The 15161-nt window shown below is 53.6% G+C and overlaps 1 long non-coding RNA gene across 1 annotated transcript; it reads left to right on the top strand.

The window, feature by feature from the left end:
- Positions 1 to 1805: 1805 nt before the first annotated feature.
- Positions 1806 to 4646, top strand: LOC144938452 (uncharacterized). Its single transcript, XR_013637843.1, has 3 exons — positions 1806 to 1888; positions 3283 to 3331; positions 4589 to 4646. It is a non-coding gene; the product is annotated as an uncharacterized LOC144938452 (long non-coding RNA).
- Positions 4647 to 15161: the final 10515 nt, after the last annotated feature.

The raw sequence follows: 15161 nt of genomic DNA, 5'->3' as shown, positions 1-15161 counted from the left end.
TGACGAGGGAACCCCCCAGCGGCATTTGTTAAACAGACCGCACCCTGCTGATGAGTCGCCGAAAAGTTGAAACCGCTGAAGAGATTGCAGCTTCAATCAATTGCAGCTGTAGGCTATTGATCTGGAAGGTTGATGTGCTGATGGGCAACGCGTACTACTTACTGCTACGACTACCGATCTCAGGTCGCCCATCCAAGTACTAGCCAAGATCAACACCCTCTTAGCATTACGCGTGATTTGGTTATATGCCGGTGAATAACGAGCATCATTAACAATGACAGTAGTTTTGATTTAAAGTTTTCGTGACTGCAGGGATTCATATTCTTGGTTCTTTCGGTAAAGTCACGTAGAAGGGAAATAATAAATTAATATAAATATAAAACAATACAAATTCTCACGACGTTTCGACTGCAATACAAGCAATCATCATCAGGTGTGAAATCCACAGCAAAAAAAGTCGTGATAATTTTTATTGTTTTATATTAATATTATTTTATTATTTCCCTTCTACGTGACTCTACCGAAAGAACCAAGAATATAATGACAGTAGTGTCAGTGGCGTGGTGACGACATTATCCGCTCAGGCGGTGCGGCAATTGGTCAGGTGGAGCCTCAATATTTGATTTGTCTCGCACGGTCGCACTTAGGCTCCTCTTACCGAATCACATCATTGCACAAGCGTTTTGTTCTTTTACACTGTTGTTGAAAATCGTATCTCGTGGCGGTTGTCAAGGGGGCCCCAACTCGTAGCTTTGGTCACGCGAGTTACCCTCTTTGCAGTGACAATACGGTAGTCAGCTTTTGTTCACTCGGCGTTGCTTTCAACCCGTGGTTCTTCACCTGGGGTGCGCGCACGCCCTGGGGGTGCAAGATGCCCTTTATGGGGGTGCGAGACGTGGCCATATCTTTTTTTTTTAGTAGGTAAATAATCGAAAAGACAAATTAAGCGCGGGCACGTAAGTTACAACATACTTTGCTTCATCAAACCCTGTGCATTCATTAACATTCTTGTACATGTATTTTTTTACGATTGAGAAACAAAGGGGGTGCAAGACTGCAGTCAAGGTTTAAGAACCACCGATCTATAAGAACTTTGTGCCACACTGGAAGTGGGAGCCACGCGACTCTCACGTGCTCGCGTGGGGCACGGGGAGAGTTTGTCGCGGTGGGTGGGGGGGGGGTGCAGGGATGAGGATGGGGAATCTGCCGGTGTTGGTTATCGTTGTGGGTCAAGGGGCGAGAGCGGGGGGGGGGTTCAGCGGTGGAACTTCAGAAAAAAACAGGAAAACATGCACCCCCCCCCCGACTCCAACTCCGCCCCCCCCTACTCCAACTTCATCTAATCCCGACGATTACCACCCCCGAACACCACACACACGCGCACGGGAGAGCGCGTGTGATCACACAGCAAGCTTCAGGTGACCTCTTTAACTCGCTTAGCGATGAGTAGACAAAGTTACACGCACATACATCGGAATCAGCTATGAAGCTCTTTTATATAGATTTTTTACAAATGTCTAGGGGAGTCACATATGTCTCGTAGGGAGAGCATGGGGGGGGGGGGGGCAGACAGTGTATAGTTGTAAAACAGATAATGTATGTGCATGTAAATGTGTTTCTGTATGTGTACCGTTGCGGCCTTCATAGGTGCTCGCTAACAGCACTTGCCCAAAAAGTCGGTTAAGCCTATACGGTGGACCTTCGTCTTTGCGCGCGTGTGTGTGTGTGCGTATGTGTGTGTGCGTGTGTGTGTGCGTGTGTGTGTGTGCGCGTGTGTGTGTCGCCCTCCAGAATCACGGGGAGACCGAGGATCAACGCTCACAACAACGAGGGCGGAGCGAAGGGCGGATAAAATCGCAGCGAAGGTGGCACGGAAAGAGTAGCGAAGGTGGTGCATCTGTTGTAGCAGTCACCTCGAACACTTACATTGTACATTATATATATTTTTGGTTCGATCGCGTAAATATGAATGCGTCGTTAAACCCGCCACCAACCGGCATAATGAAATTCGTAAGGTTTGTCACGTAAACAGAACGTGCCAATTAGTTACTAGTACAGCAACACCGGTGTGTTGGAGAGGAAATTCACAACATTTACAATCTGTGTACGGTGTTTCGCTAGCATTTACAACTAGCATCATCAGGTGGGCAAGCCAGATTTCCCAAAGTTGTACTTAGATTGTAAATGTTGTGGATTTGCTCTCTAACACACCGGCGTGCTGTACTAGTAACGAATTGGCATGTCCCGTTGACGTGACAACCCTTACTAATTGGCTGTGTCGGGTGGTGGCGGGTTTAACGACACATTTATATTTACGTGATCTAACCTAAAAAAAAACCTGTATCATGGATGATATTGGTCGCTAAAGCCTGCGACGCGTTAAACTTCTATTGTAACCTCCAATAACATCTGGGGCTAGTCAGCGAAGGGGATCTGTTCCGTGACCCCCTACCAGCAAGCTAGACACTTCACGTGTTACGTATACTCAAAGTGCACCTAGCCTGGCACAAGAGCTGCGGTTAGTTTGCAAAAGGCGGTCAATGTTGTTGTGAAAGTTGAATCGTGGTCAAATCACAACTTGTAAACTACCTCGCCTGGTATGCAGGAGATCGTTGGTTCGATGCCGACCCTGACGCATGTTGTATATGCGGAGTTTGCGTGTCTCTCTCTCTCTCCTCGTGGTCGTGTGGCATTCTCTCGGGGTCCTCCGGGTTTCCCCTCCACAATTTAGAATTAACGTGCGTTTAGAGTATTCGTCTGCTGTAAATGTCCACTTGATGATAAGCCACTTCGTTGAGCTGTCATCTGTGGCCAGGTCGCTTCTGAAAAAGAGCTACTTAGCTCAGTGGGCCTTACCTGGGAAATTTTGTTACACTCTTCACGTGAATGACAATTTGGTACGTCGCGCCATTGATTCGTTCACGTGAGAAGTCAATGGATATCAACAACTACAGCATTCTCCGGATTATAAGACGCACATAACCCCCATCCCCCACACTGGATGGAGCTATACTTCACCACACTGGTGACCTATGGTACGGCTTAGTGAGAGAGAGGGGGGTTGGGGGAGAGGTGTGCCTGAGACTGCTTAAGATATCATTCGCCCATGGCGCGCAATCGAGCTGAGATGGTGCAGTCGTTCATGTGCTTTGTTTCACCATACTTCACCACTCTGGTCGCGGGCCGGTTGCTCGAACGCCGGGGGAGCGTTTGGGGAGGAAAAAAAACACCCAGCGGATCGAATGATTTTAAATTTCTCATTTTGTTATTTGACTCCCGAAGGTGCCGCTTCCCTCGCCTGCGTCGCCAACCCCCCGACGCGAGATGTCCGGTAAGGGCTGCGCGCGTGCCGCGTGGGGAGCGGTGGCGCAGTGGTGAGCGCACTGCGCCGCGAACGGCAGCGGCGGCCGCTCAGAGCACACCATTAGCGAGGCGTGTCCCAAACCGCTCCGAGGCACCCGTTGAGGTCGACTCAATCGCCTTCTCTGCGTGCGAGTTTATTGTCCTTCTCAATGCGCCACTGACCAACCCACCCACCGCCCGCGCGCCTCCCGATTAGAGCGGTTTGGCCACGCACGGTGCGAAAGAAGTTCAGCAGAATGCACAGAAGCTACAGGAATCATAACGAGTAGTTTTAATACTTTACAAGTGGGCGGAAATCGGGGCAGCCGGAGAAAACCCGCGCGCGCGAGAGGGCAACACTCTACCCACCGTATGGATGGTAACAGATGGTGATAAGCCAACTTGCTGTACTGCCTTCTCGTCAAGGAAGAAGTGTTTTTAATATTAAACGTGCAATTTTTATTTGACCACGTAAGGCCCACCGAGCTATAAAGCTCTTTTTCAGGAGCGACCTGCAATGGGGAGACAAAGGCGGCCGGGCGTGCTGTTGGCTACCCACCCATGCGTCGTTGTGACATCACCGCAACTTAGTGCAGAACGGCGGTTGTTGTTGTTGTTTCTCTCTATGCGTGTTTGCCTGCACGCGTGTTGCACCTCTACCGATCGCGCAGTTGCACCGCCTGCACACTCGATAGAAGCTACGCCAGTGGCTCGCCGCCCCCATTGCTCGTCTGAGCAGTGAGACGGAGTGACCCGGACGAGGCCGCTCCGCTTGGCGCACGTGGCCTGTAATCCGGCGCTTTGGAGGCAGCGAGGGTTGGTGGTTCACCACAAAAAATGTTGCGAAACTCCCTTCGCGTGGGCGCCGAGGAGGTGCCCGTACCCCTGGCTCGCCAGGAGAAGGCGGCACAGCAACAAGCAAATGTGTTCCGTCTGTACGGGATCGAGTGTTCCCCCCTCGCACATGGCGTGGGTTTTCTCCAGGTGCTCCGGTTTCCTCCCGCATGCAAACACTCGTCATTCATTGGCCGATAATATCTTAATATATCGAGGACCGCAGAGCTTGGGAAATGGTTGGCTTTGGCTCACCGTGTGGCTGCCTCCCCGCTCGTCCGTGGTTCCTCCTCGCGCTTGTCTGTCGGTGTCTCCCTTTGAAAGTGCGTGCATGCTGTGCGGCCAGTTGCGATTAGAAATTGTTATTATTGTCATTAACATTAAATGTGTTGTTAACCCTGACCTCTCGCAGGAGGAGAGAGCTCCATGGAGGAGTCCGACACCAAAGCCTTCGCCTACAACCAATTCGGTGAGTCGCGGTGCTGAGGTTCGACACCCATTACGCTGGGGACTGGAGTTGTGCTTACGGAAATTGAGTCATCTAGTTGTAATCGTAATAATAACAATTTCAACTCGTAACACCGTCGCCACCGCACGCTTTTTTTGCTCATCGCTCTCGGAAGAGAGAGAACGACTCAGAGGCGCTCAGAGGAGGAACCGCAAGACGAGCGGGAAGACAGCAGCCACGCGATTAGCCGACGCCAACAATTGCCCAAGCTCTGCGGTCCTCGATATACGAAGGGGTTATTGGACAATCAATAACGAGTGTTTACACGTGGGTAGGAAACTGCTGCTTTGTGTGCACGCATGACACATGCATGCACACAAATGCAAATGTCCCCCCATGTCGCCGTGCAGGTTGTTGGGGCAAGTGCTGTTAGTGAGCACCTACGACAAATTGTTTTCTGAAGAAGGGCGGTCGCTTGACACATCGAAATGTGTTCTCTGTGTGAGAGTAAAAAACCCGAGTTATTATGTTTAATGAATCTGCTCTGCTTTTCTATGAGTTCAATGAAGCAGCGAATGTTTACACTATCGTACGACCTGCACCAAATCAAGCTCTAGTCAGTGGAGTAGCTGCCGAGTGTGCAGGCGGTGCAGCTGCACAGGGGCTGGAGGAGCCCAAGCGCGGGGCTACGAAGAGGGGGGAGGGGGAGAAATGAGACAAGGGTCTCCGTGTCTCAGTCTCTCTCTGTCTCCATTTATTCGTGTCTCCATGTGCCAGTATGTCCGTGTCTCCATGTCTCAGTATATCTCCGTGTCTCAGTATCTCCACTTTTCAGTGTCTCAGTGTCTCCGTGTCTCAGTATCTCCATGTCTCATGTGTCTCCATGTCTCAGAGTTTCCCTGTCTTTTATGTTTCCCTGTCTCCGTGTCTCGGTGTCTCCATCTCTCCTGTGCCTCCATGTCTCATGTGCCTCCATGTCTCATGTGTCTCCACGTCTCAGAGTCCCCTTGTCTCAGTGTCGTCTCCGTGTCCCCGTGTGTGTCCTCGTGTTTTCCCCGACAGGCATCTCGGAGCGTGCCACCGAGCACTTGTCTTCAGGAGGCCGCGTCTGCCCCGGGTGTCCCCTCCGTCTCACCGTGCTGATTCTCCTGGCTCTGAGCGGTGCCATCGTCGTCGCCATCGTGGGCAGCGATGTGGCCGGTGCGATTCTAGCCCCCATTCAAATTGGTCAAAAATGTCGTGGGATGCTGAGCCATATTAGCCCCCACCTTCTTCCACGCCCCCGCGCACCCTCTACTTTAGATATTCTTTCCACGACCTTCCCCTCCACACGTAAAAGTAGATAACACCCCGCTCGCGGTCCCAACTCGGTGGAGGCAGTGAGCCCAGCCTCCTCCCGCCTCGAAGTTCTGGAGCACGCCGGAGTTTGGGACTTGTATCCGCGGAGTTTTTGTACCCCCCCCCTCCTCCTCCTTCCCCCCGACGTCAAGGTTGGTGCTCTGTATCGGGCTCCTGCTTATTGTGTTCGGCGGATGCTTTAACGCAGTTCGGTGCAGCGGATACACAAGGGAGATGATTAAGTAGTTTCATTAAATACGCGGGCATGTCGATGTAGTACGTGAGTGGACGTCAGCCCACGTAGCCGCAGAGCCACGTGACTAATGCCGGAGCCAGGATGATCAGGTAGGGGGGGCAACCCCTCCAGAAATGAAAAAGGATAGGAGTTGTTAGTGAGTAAGGAGTTGTTCGTAAGTAAGGACTTGTCCCTTGCTTCTTATTCGACGCGTGTGCGGCGATTGCGCAGCCATCGATCGAGTTGTCGAATTCGAACCGCGCTGTGTGATCGGCATCGCGCTCGCTGAAGGTGTTGATGCCTTCAGGGAAGTCGTGGACTGTAGACGCAACTGCGCACATTTCTGCGAGTCACTTAAAACTGCTTTGCCGTTACTTAATGCCAATTATAGACTCAGACTATTGTCCTATCATCTTATAGAGTCCCTGGCACGCAATAATATGCTACACAGTGGCAGTGGGGGTCGCAAAATGCCGATTTATTATTAATAAACGCCAATGATCCGATCAAAATTAGAGATTTTGATCGGATCATTGGGGGGGGGGGGGGCATCCTTCTAGGGGAAAGCGCGCAAAAGAAGCGCGGGGAGTTGCACGCTTAGAATGATGGGAGAGATCAAAAGGGAGGAAGGAGGTGGTCGAGACTAACTGCGGAGTAGCAGCCAAAGGAGGAGGGGGGGGGGAAATCACGCTCCGGAACCACAAAATGAACTGGCGTGCGAGATGGATTGTTACATCACACGACCGTGCGAAGATGACTACGGCTTGGGGATGTCTTCCTCCAGCAGTGGATTGATCGTGGCTGATTGATGATGATGGCGATGGTGACAGTGATACATTTGAACCACCCCAGTGCTGCAGGTGATTGGCTTCGTGGCGAGTGACGTCAGCGAGGAGCAGACGAAGCGGGAGAATCAGCTGAGCGACGTGGATTCACACGTGAAGAGCATCGGTGATGCAATGCATACACAATACATATGCACCGCATACACAACGCATACACAATGCACATGCAACGCATACACAACGCATACACAATGCATACACAACGCATACACAACACACATGCAACGCATACACAATGCATACACAATACACATGCAACGCATACACAACGCACACACAGTGCATACACAGCGCATACACAACGCATACACAATACACATGCAACGCATACACAATACATACACAACGCATACACACCGCATACACAATACACATGCAACGCATACACAACGCATACACAATACACATGCAGCGCATACACAACGCATACACAATACACATGCAACGCATACACAATGCATACACAACGCAAACACAACACACATGAAACGCATACACAAACATATACACAACACATAAACAATAATACAAAATGCATATGCAACGTATGCACAATAACATACACAACACATTCCTAACGTATACACAACATATAGAAATGCATATACAGCACATACACAACCCATACACGACACATACGCAATACATACGCAACGCATACACAACGTACACATATACGCAACACCTTCTCCCTTGACGCCTTGCAATATGTATCTATTTGGAATTTGTTTTATTGCCTTAAAGAGGAAAGCCTATTCTTATTTTTGGATAAATTTGATACTGGCAAAAAAAGGTCCCGTTGATATAACTGCACATCCCGAGATATTAATACAGTGGTACCCCAGAGATCGAACTTAATTCGTTCCAGAAGGCCATTCGAACACCGATTTGTTCGAACATCGAATTAATTTTCCCCATCAGAATGAATGTAAATGACATTAATTGGTTCCAGACACAAGACATCTCTCATTATAAAACAGTTTTACACGAAGTTTACAGTAATTACACGAATAAAATCATACAAAAAAACAAGAAACACAATAAATAAATGGAATAAATGAATAAATATATGGAATAAATTAAATAAATGAACATTGAACTTCACTTTACCTGTGTAGAGGTTATTACGGGAGAAACGGCGGACGAGAAACACAGGGGTGTCTGCACTCACACACACGGGTGGTCACACCGACGTCCGCATCCGTTATCCCCCACGCCCCCGCCCCTCGGAGGGGATCTCTATAAAAGGCGGGGAGCCAGAGAGCTCGAGGCAGTTCGACACGAAGCTGACCAGTGAAGATCGAAGACTCGGAGATTAGGCCCTGGGACTCCCCTGTCTCGCTGCCCTTGTCAGGGCCGAGCTGGGTAAGCCAGCGGCGCGGCCCAAGAGCTCCCGGACCTCTGCCCTTGTCAGGGCAAGGCCGGCTTAGCTGGTGCCGAGATCTGTGCTTGCCAGAGCCAGATCAGTCAGCCTCCCGTAGCCCACTAGAGGTGGACTGGGGAACAGGACAGAGGGCTTAGTACTAGGGTGGGTTTCCCATAGTACGGGTGAAGGGGCCGTTACCCCTTCAACTATTGTGCCTGTCACTGAGTTAATAAACAGAGTGTGCCTCAACTCCGACCTCGTCTCCTCGAACTTACTACATCTGGCGTCAGATGTGGTCCAAGCATGGATACGAGACGGACGGCTCGTGCCCAAGACCCAGGAGAGGATGACGACGAGGGAGAGGCGGTGCAAGACGTCGCCGCCGACGTACCTGCACAACCGCTGCCGGCTCCAACACCTGCGGGATCGTCGGAGAGGCTCGGGACGTCGGCTGACGAGTTGGCGTTAGCCCACTCACGGCTGGCGGAGCTCCTATATGCAGCGGCTGCCATGCTGGAGCAGATAACTCGCCTGGGGCCGGGAGGAGCGACGTGGCGGGAAGATGCACAACGCCCGCCAGAAACTCCTGCCTTTGCGATGGGCAGGAGGCTTGACATTCCCGCCATGGGGACAGTAGGGGCCGAGGGAGGGGCCCCAGCTCGTCACGCGGGTGGCGGGGCCCAACCAGCGGGCGCCATGTCATCGGCGGGGGCAGGTCGCAGTCGCTGCCTATCAGGGGTTGCCACGTCACCACCAGCGGACGCCAGCACCGACCAAGCTGAAACCAGCGCGTCACTGACGGCGCGACCTCCATTAGGGGCCGCCATTGCTCATACTGTCCATGGACACGGTACGAGTGCTGCGAGAGGATCGGGGACGGAGCCGACATTTCAACAACGCCTGCCGGCCCTGCAGGTGTTCGTAGCAAGCGGCGGCGATTGGGGTGGGTTCCAGCGCCGGTTCCTCGCCCACCAAGAAATGGCTGGGTGGACGGACAACGAGGCGCTGTGTGCTCTCCCGGCGATGTTGGATGGCGACGCCCTGGGCACCCTCACCGCTGCACCCAAGTCGGCACGCTCCACGCTTCAGTCGGCGCTGCAGCTGCTGGCCACGGTTTATGGGCCGCCTTCCGATTGTCGCCAGCTCTTCTACGAGCGACGGCTAACAAGGCAGCTGTGAGACACACCGTGGCGGCGACCACTTCCGAATCTGAGGGGGCCTTCGCTGCCGACCGTTCTGCGGGATGGCGATCTGGCGAGCGACCGGCTCGGGACATACCGAGCCACCGAGAGCAGCCCAAGTCTTCGGGAGCGCTTGTCGCGTGCTACAATTGTGGCCTCCGGGGCCACGTGGCGTCGGGATGCCGGGCTCCTCGACAGCGCGGAGCAAGACCTGGGGCTGCGGACGGTCCTCTTCACAAGCCTTCGCAACATCCTCGGGCAAGTCGTGGCACCCCACATGTTCGGCCTGCATGCACACCCACTTCCCTCTCACATGGTCCGACACACGAGTCTCGGGGTTTGGGTGCTGGTGCGTCGGGTCGCGGCTTGTCGGGGAGGGCGCTCCAACCGGGCCAATGGTCCGAGTTGGCTCACCGGGTTGTAGCTGCGTCGGCGGGGTCGTCCGTTGTCACGGGGCATATTGACGGGGTGGAGGTACGGATACTGGTCGATACGGGAGCTTCGGCGACTATCATTTCGGATTTGATTTATAATATCCTGCCCATTCAGAGTCGCCCGTTGCTCCCTGTCGACATACCGTTTTACGCTGCGAACGGGGGCTCGTTAGGTATTATCGGCCAAATTCGAGCACAAATATCTATCGGGGACATTAAACTATCTGGCCCGGTGTTCGTCTCCTCCTCGCTGGCAATTCCGTGCCTGTTGGGGACAGACTTTTTGGCCAAATTGCCCATCAAAATTTTGATTGACCAGCGATGCATCGAGCTTCCATCGGGCCGACGTATAACGTTCCTGCCTTCCACCCCTGCCTTGCATACTGCCTGTGCAACGGTACAGGCGCTCGTTGCCCGAACGGTGCGCGTACCCCCGGGGGCACAGATGCTGGTGCCCCTGCGGTTGCGTCGACCATTCGCTAAAGGGGTCTCAGACCAGGGCATTATGCTGGGCCCGTCTAGGGCCGGGGTGAATGGGCCAGATTTGGTGACGGCCCAGACTATTGTTAAAGGGGATGTGGACCCGTTTATCGCGGTCCTAAATGTCGGAACACGGACGCCGGTGGTTTCGCAGGGAACCGTGTTCGCACATGCAGTTCCGGTACCTGCGGAAATGCCGATCATTGGCCAGGTGGCCACCGATTCTCAGTCGCGGCTGCCCTCAGACATTGACGAGGGTTGGCTCGAGGCGCTGTGTGCTGAGTCACCTGACCTGTCCGACTCACAACGTGCTAAATTGCGCACCCTTTTGCGGGAATTTTCCGACGTCTTTAGTAAACATAAATACGATATCGGATGTACCAATTTGCTGCGCCACCATATTGACACCGGTGACAACGCTCCTATCCGACAAAATCCTTTTCGGTTAAGTCCCGCCGAAAAGGATCATGTCAAATCGGCTGTAGATGACATGTTGATTTCTGACATCATTTCTCCCTCGACCAGCCCTTGGGGTGCACCCATAGTGTTGGTTAAAAAGCACGACGGGTCCCTAAGGTTCTGCGTTGATTTCCGGCGGTTAAATAAGATCTCGGTGGCCGATGCTTACCCGCTTCCTCGAATGGACGAATCGCTGGATGCCCTCGCGGGATCGCGATTCTTCTCCACTTTGGATTTACTCTCAGGATTTTGGCAACTTCCCTTGGACGACGAATCTAAGCCCAAAACAGCTTTCAGAACGCCGCACGGCCTCTTCCAATTCGATCGGTTACCCATGGGGCTCCACTCCGCTCCTGCGATGTTCCAGCGCCTGATGGAATTGGTTCTCACTGGCTTGCAATGGGAGGTGTGTTTGATTTACCTGGACGACGTTATCGTATTCAGTAAGACATTCGAGGAACATCTTGATAGGCTTCGGGCCGTCTTTCTCAAAATGCACGCAGCTAATTTGAAATTCAAGCCACAAAAGTGCCATTTGCTGCGCGAATCTGTAAAATATTTGGGTCACATCGTCGGCCGGTCAGGCATCTCAACCGATCCCGCCAAAACGCGTTGTGTCAGCTCCTGGCCAACTCCCACCTCGGTGGGGGAGGTTAGAAGCTTCATCGGATTTGCTTCATATTACCGCCGGTTTGTCGCGGAGTTCACTTCCATCGCTAAGCCATTACATGCCTTAACGGCCAAAGGGGTTAAATTTCATTGGGGACTGGAGGAGGAGGCCGCTTTTAACTCTCTTCGGGACGCCCTGGTGGGGGCCCCGCCGTTAAGCTACCCCGATTTTTCTATACCCTTCAGGTTTGCCTCCCGTGCCGCGTCTATCATCTCACTTACAATAGGAGTACGTTGGCGTGCCCCCCATTGATCTCCCCGCCCTCTCCCTCCCCCCGTCCCCTCCCCCTCCTCTCTATATTTAAGGGACCGTCACAGAAACGACCATCTCTTTGTGCCGATTTGTGTCCTCTCTCTGTGTGCCGTTGTGATGTCTGTCTGCTTGTATGTCTGTCTATAGTTTTCTAGTTAGATTTTTGTTGCTCACACAGCCGATTTGTGTCCTCTCTCTGTGTGCCGTTGTGATGTCTATACCCTTCGTGCTCGACACGGACGCGAGCAACACCGGGATTGGAGGCGTGCTGTCACAAATTGTGGGTGGCGTGGAGCGCGTTGTGGCTTATGGTAGTAGAGTATTGTCTCCGGCCGAGCAGCGATACTGCGTCACCCGCCGCGAACTGTTGGCTATTGTTTTCTTTATCCAACAGTATTGGCCATATCTGTACGGCCGGCGTTTCACCGTCCGTACAGATCATGCGGCGTTGCAGTATGCCCTGCGTATTCACCAGCCATCGGGGCAGTTGTCCCGATGGCTGGAGATCATTCAGGATTTCGATTTCGAAACAACTTACCGTAAGGGGATTCGCCACACCAATGCCGATGCCCTGTCACGCCTGCCGGTCGCTTCTGATTGCACCTGTTTCTTGGGCTCGGGGCGTTGCAAATCGGCAAACGACGGCCACAATCCGGTCCTAGCAGCCGCCGTTGAGGCCCCTTCGGACGTTGACCCTATTGCGGTGGGAGGGAAGGATTCCCTATTGGGCTTGTCATGTGCGGAGTGGGGGCGCCTCCAATTGGAGGATGCTTCTCTCCTGGCGCTACGGCGTCGTGCGGAAGGATCCGCTCAGGGAAAGTCGGGCGTTGACTCATGGGGGTTGTGCCAGTGCCTTCTCATGCATTGGGACGGTACGATCCACCGCCACAGGCTGGTGGTGCCTTCCGCGTTGAGGGGTAGGGCTGTATGGGCCGCTCACGAGCGGCTCCTGCACCTGGGCACCCTCAAAACCCTTGCCATGCTCCAGCTTAATTTTTTTGGCCGGGCATGGCAAGGGATGTGGACGATCTCTTGCAATCTTGTACCCAGTGTGCTCAATGGAAGCCGCAGGCGAGGGGAGCCTGCCCACCGCTCCAGTATATTTCGGTTACCCGGGTTAATGAGCTTGTTGCCCTCGATATTTTGGGGCCGTTTCCCTCCACGCCGAGGGGTAATAAGTACCTGCTGGTTGGCGTCGAGTATTTCACGCGATGGACTATGGCTTGGCCCCTCGCCAACCAGTCAGCAGCGGCCGTTGCAGAGGCTTTTGTTCACGGCTATGTCCTTGACAAGGGCGCTCCGGAACGGTTGTTAACCAATCAGGGGAAGAATTTCACTAGTACCCTTTTACACGAGGTGTGTGAGCTTCTGGGTACGAAGAAAATTCGTACTTCGCCTTACCACCCACAAACGGATGGGATGGTATAACGCCTGCATAGGACTCTTACGTCCATGCTATCACACCAGGTATCTGAGTCCCAAACCGACTGGGACCTTCAGATCCCTGGAGTCCTAGCAGCATACAGAATGGCTCCTCACGCGGCGACCGGATTCTCGCCGTTTTTTTTAATGTATGGCCGCGAAGTTGACCCGCCTGTCGCGACTCAGCTGACGTGTACCGCGCCGCACGCTAAATCTAAGTTGGCGGACCATGTTAAGTTTAACGTCCTCCGGTTGGCTGAGGCACGGGAGGCGGCCATGCAAAACTCTGCCTCGCGCCAGAAGCAAAATGAAAAGTTGCGATCACGCCGGTCACACATGCACGAATGGCACCCGGGTGACAGAGCGTGGCTGCACTGCCCCCAGGTGCCATTGGCCACCTCGTCTAAGTTGTTGAGGCCGTGAAGGGGCCCCGTGGAAATTGTGCAGGTTATGCGGCCACAATGTGTTCGCATTAAATGGGGGAAACGTCGGTGGTTTGTCCACCCTTCACGGTTGAAGCCGTTCTTTGCTCCACATGCTTCCTCTCATGACTATGGCCGAACATGTGGGGGGTCCACTGACTCTGGGAGGGCGGGTTCGCCGTCTGCCTCTGATCCGCTGCTAACTGTTCCATCTTCAGGGGCCCGAGGCCTGATGCCCTCTCTGCCGCCAGCCTCCTCCGAGGAGGTCGACGCTGGCTCGTCCAGGATGCCGGTGCGCCGCGCACCTGTACATTCACCACCTGCCGCCGACCCTACCGGGTTGGGCCTTTGTGACGGGCCCGCTGCACGGACACGCGCCAGGACGCGCCGGTTATTGTAAAGTGCTTTCCGCGCGCGTTCCGCTGCTCGTGGGCTCACTCACCTGTTTTTTTTCCTGTTGTGTGCATGGGGATGGGGAACCACGTTCTGTATATATGTTGCATTTTGGGGAAGTGGATACGTATAGGGGACCGTCGGTTGTTGATGTTGTTGTTGTTACACTTGTTCTTGTTATTGTTACGGTTACGAGGCACACGCGTGTTGACTGGGGTTAATCTTTATTCTTGGGGGTTGAGGGATTGTTGCAGCCGGGACGGCTGCAAGCTGTACAGGGGGGGGGTGATGTAGGGGTTATTACGGGAGAAACGGCGGACGAGAAACACAGGGGTGTCTGCACTCACACACACGGGTGGTCACACCGACGTCCGCATCCGTTATCCCCCACGCCCCCGCCCCTCGGAGGGGATCCCTATAAAAGGCGGGGAGCCAGAGAGCTCGAGGCAGTTCGACACGAAGCTGACCAGTGAAGATCGAAGACTCGGAGATTAGGCCCTGGGACTCCCCTGTCTCGCTGCCCTTGTCAGGGCCGAGCTGGGTAAGCCAGCGGCGCGGCCCAAGAGCTCCCGGACCTCTGCCCTTGTCAGGGCAAGGCCGGCTTAGCTGGTGCCGAGATCTGTGCTTGCCAGGGCCAGATCAGTCAGCCTCCCGTAGCCCACTAGAGGAGGACTGGGGAACAGGACAGAGGGCTTAGTACTAGGGTGGGTTTCCCATAGTACGGGTGAAGGGGCCGTTACCCCTTCAACTATTGTGCCTGTCACTGAGTTAATAAACAGTGTGCCTCAACTCCGACCTCGTCTCCTCGAACTTACTACACCTGTAGTAAGGAGAGTTGATGGCTTGAGTGGAAGGTGGTGAGGAGGAGGTGGTGGTGGTGTTATTGTTTGGAAGGGGAGTCCCCTTGGGCAAGCGTCATGCACGATGGCCATATGCGTCTCAGCAGTATAGCTTCTTTCAAGTCGCGATTGCCCGTTCGACCTCCGAATTTCGTTCGGTTTCCGGGGCAAAACATGTTCGGAAATATTGTTCGAACACCG

Source organism: Lampetra fluviatilis, chromosome 2, assembly GCF_964198595.1.
Source record: "Lampetra fluviatilis chromosome 2, kcLamFluv1.1, whole genome shotgun sequence".
NCBI lineage: Eukaryota > Metazoa > Chordata > Hyperoartia > Petromyzontiformes > Petromyzontidae > Lampetra > Lampetra fluviatilis.
The sequence above is the reverse complement of the archived record's forward strand: the minus strand, read 5'-3'. Positions and strand labels throughout refer to the sequence as shown.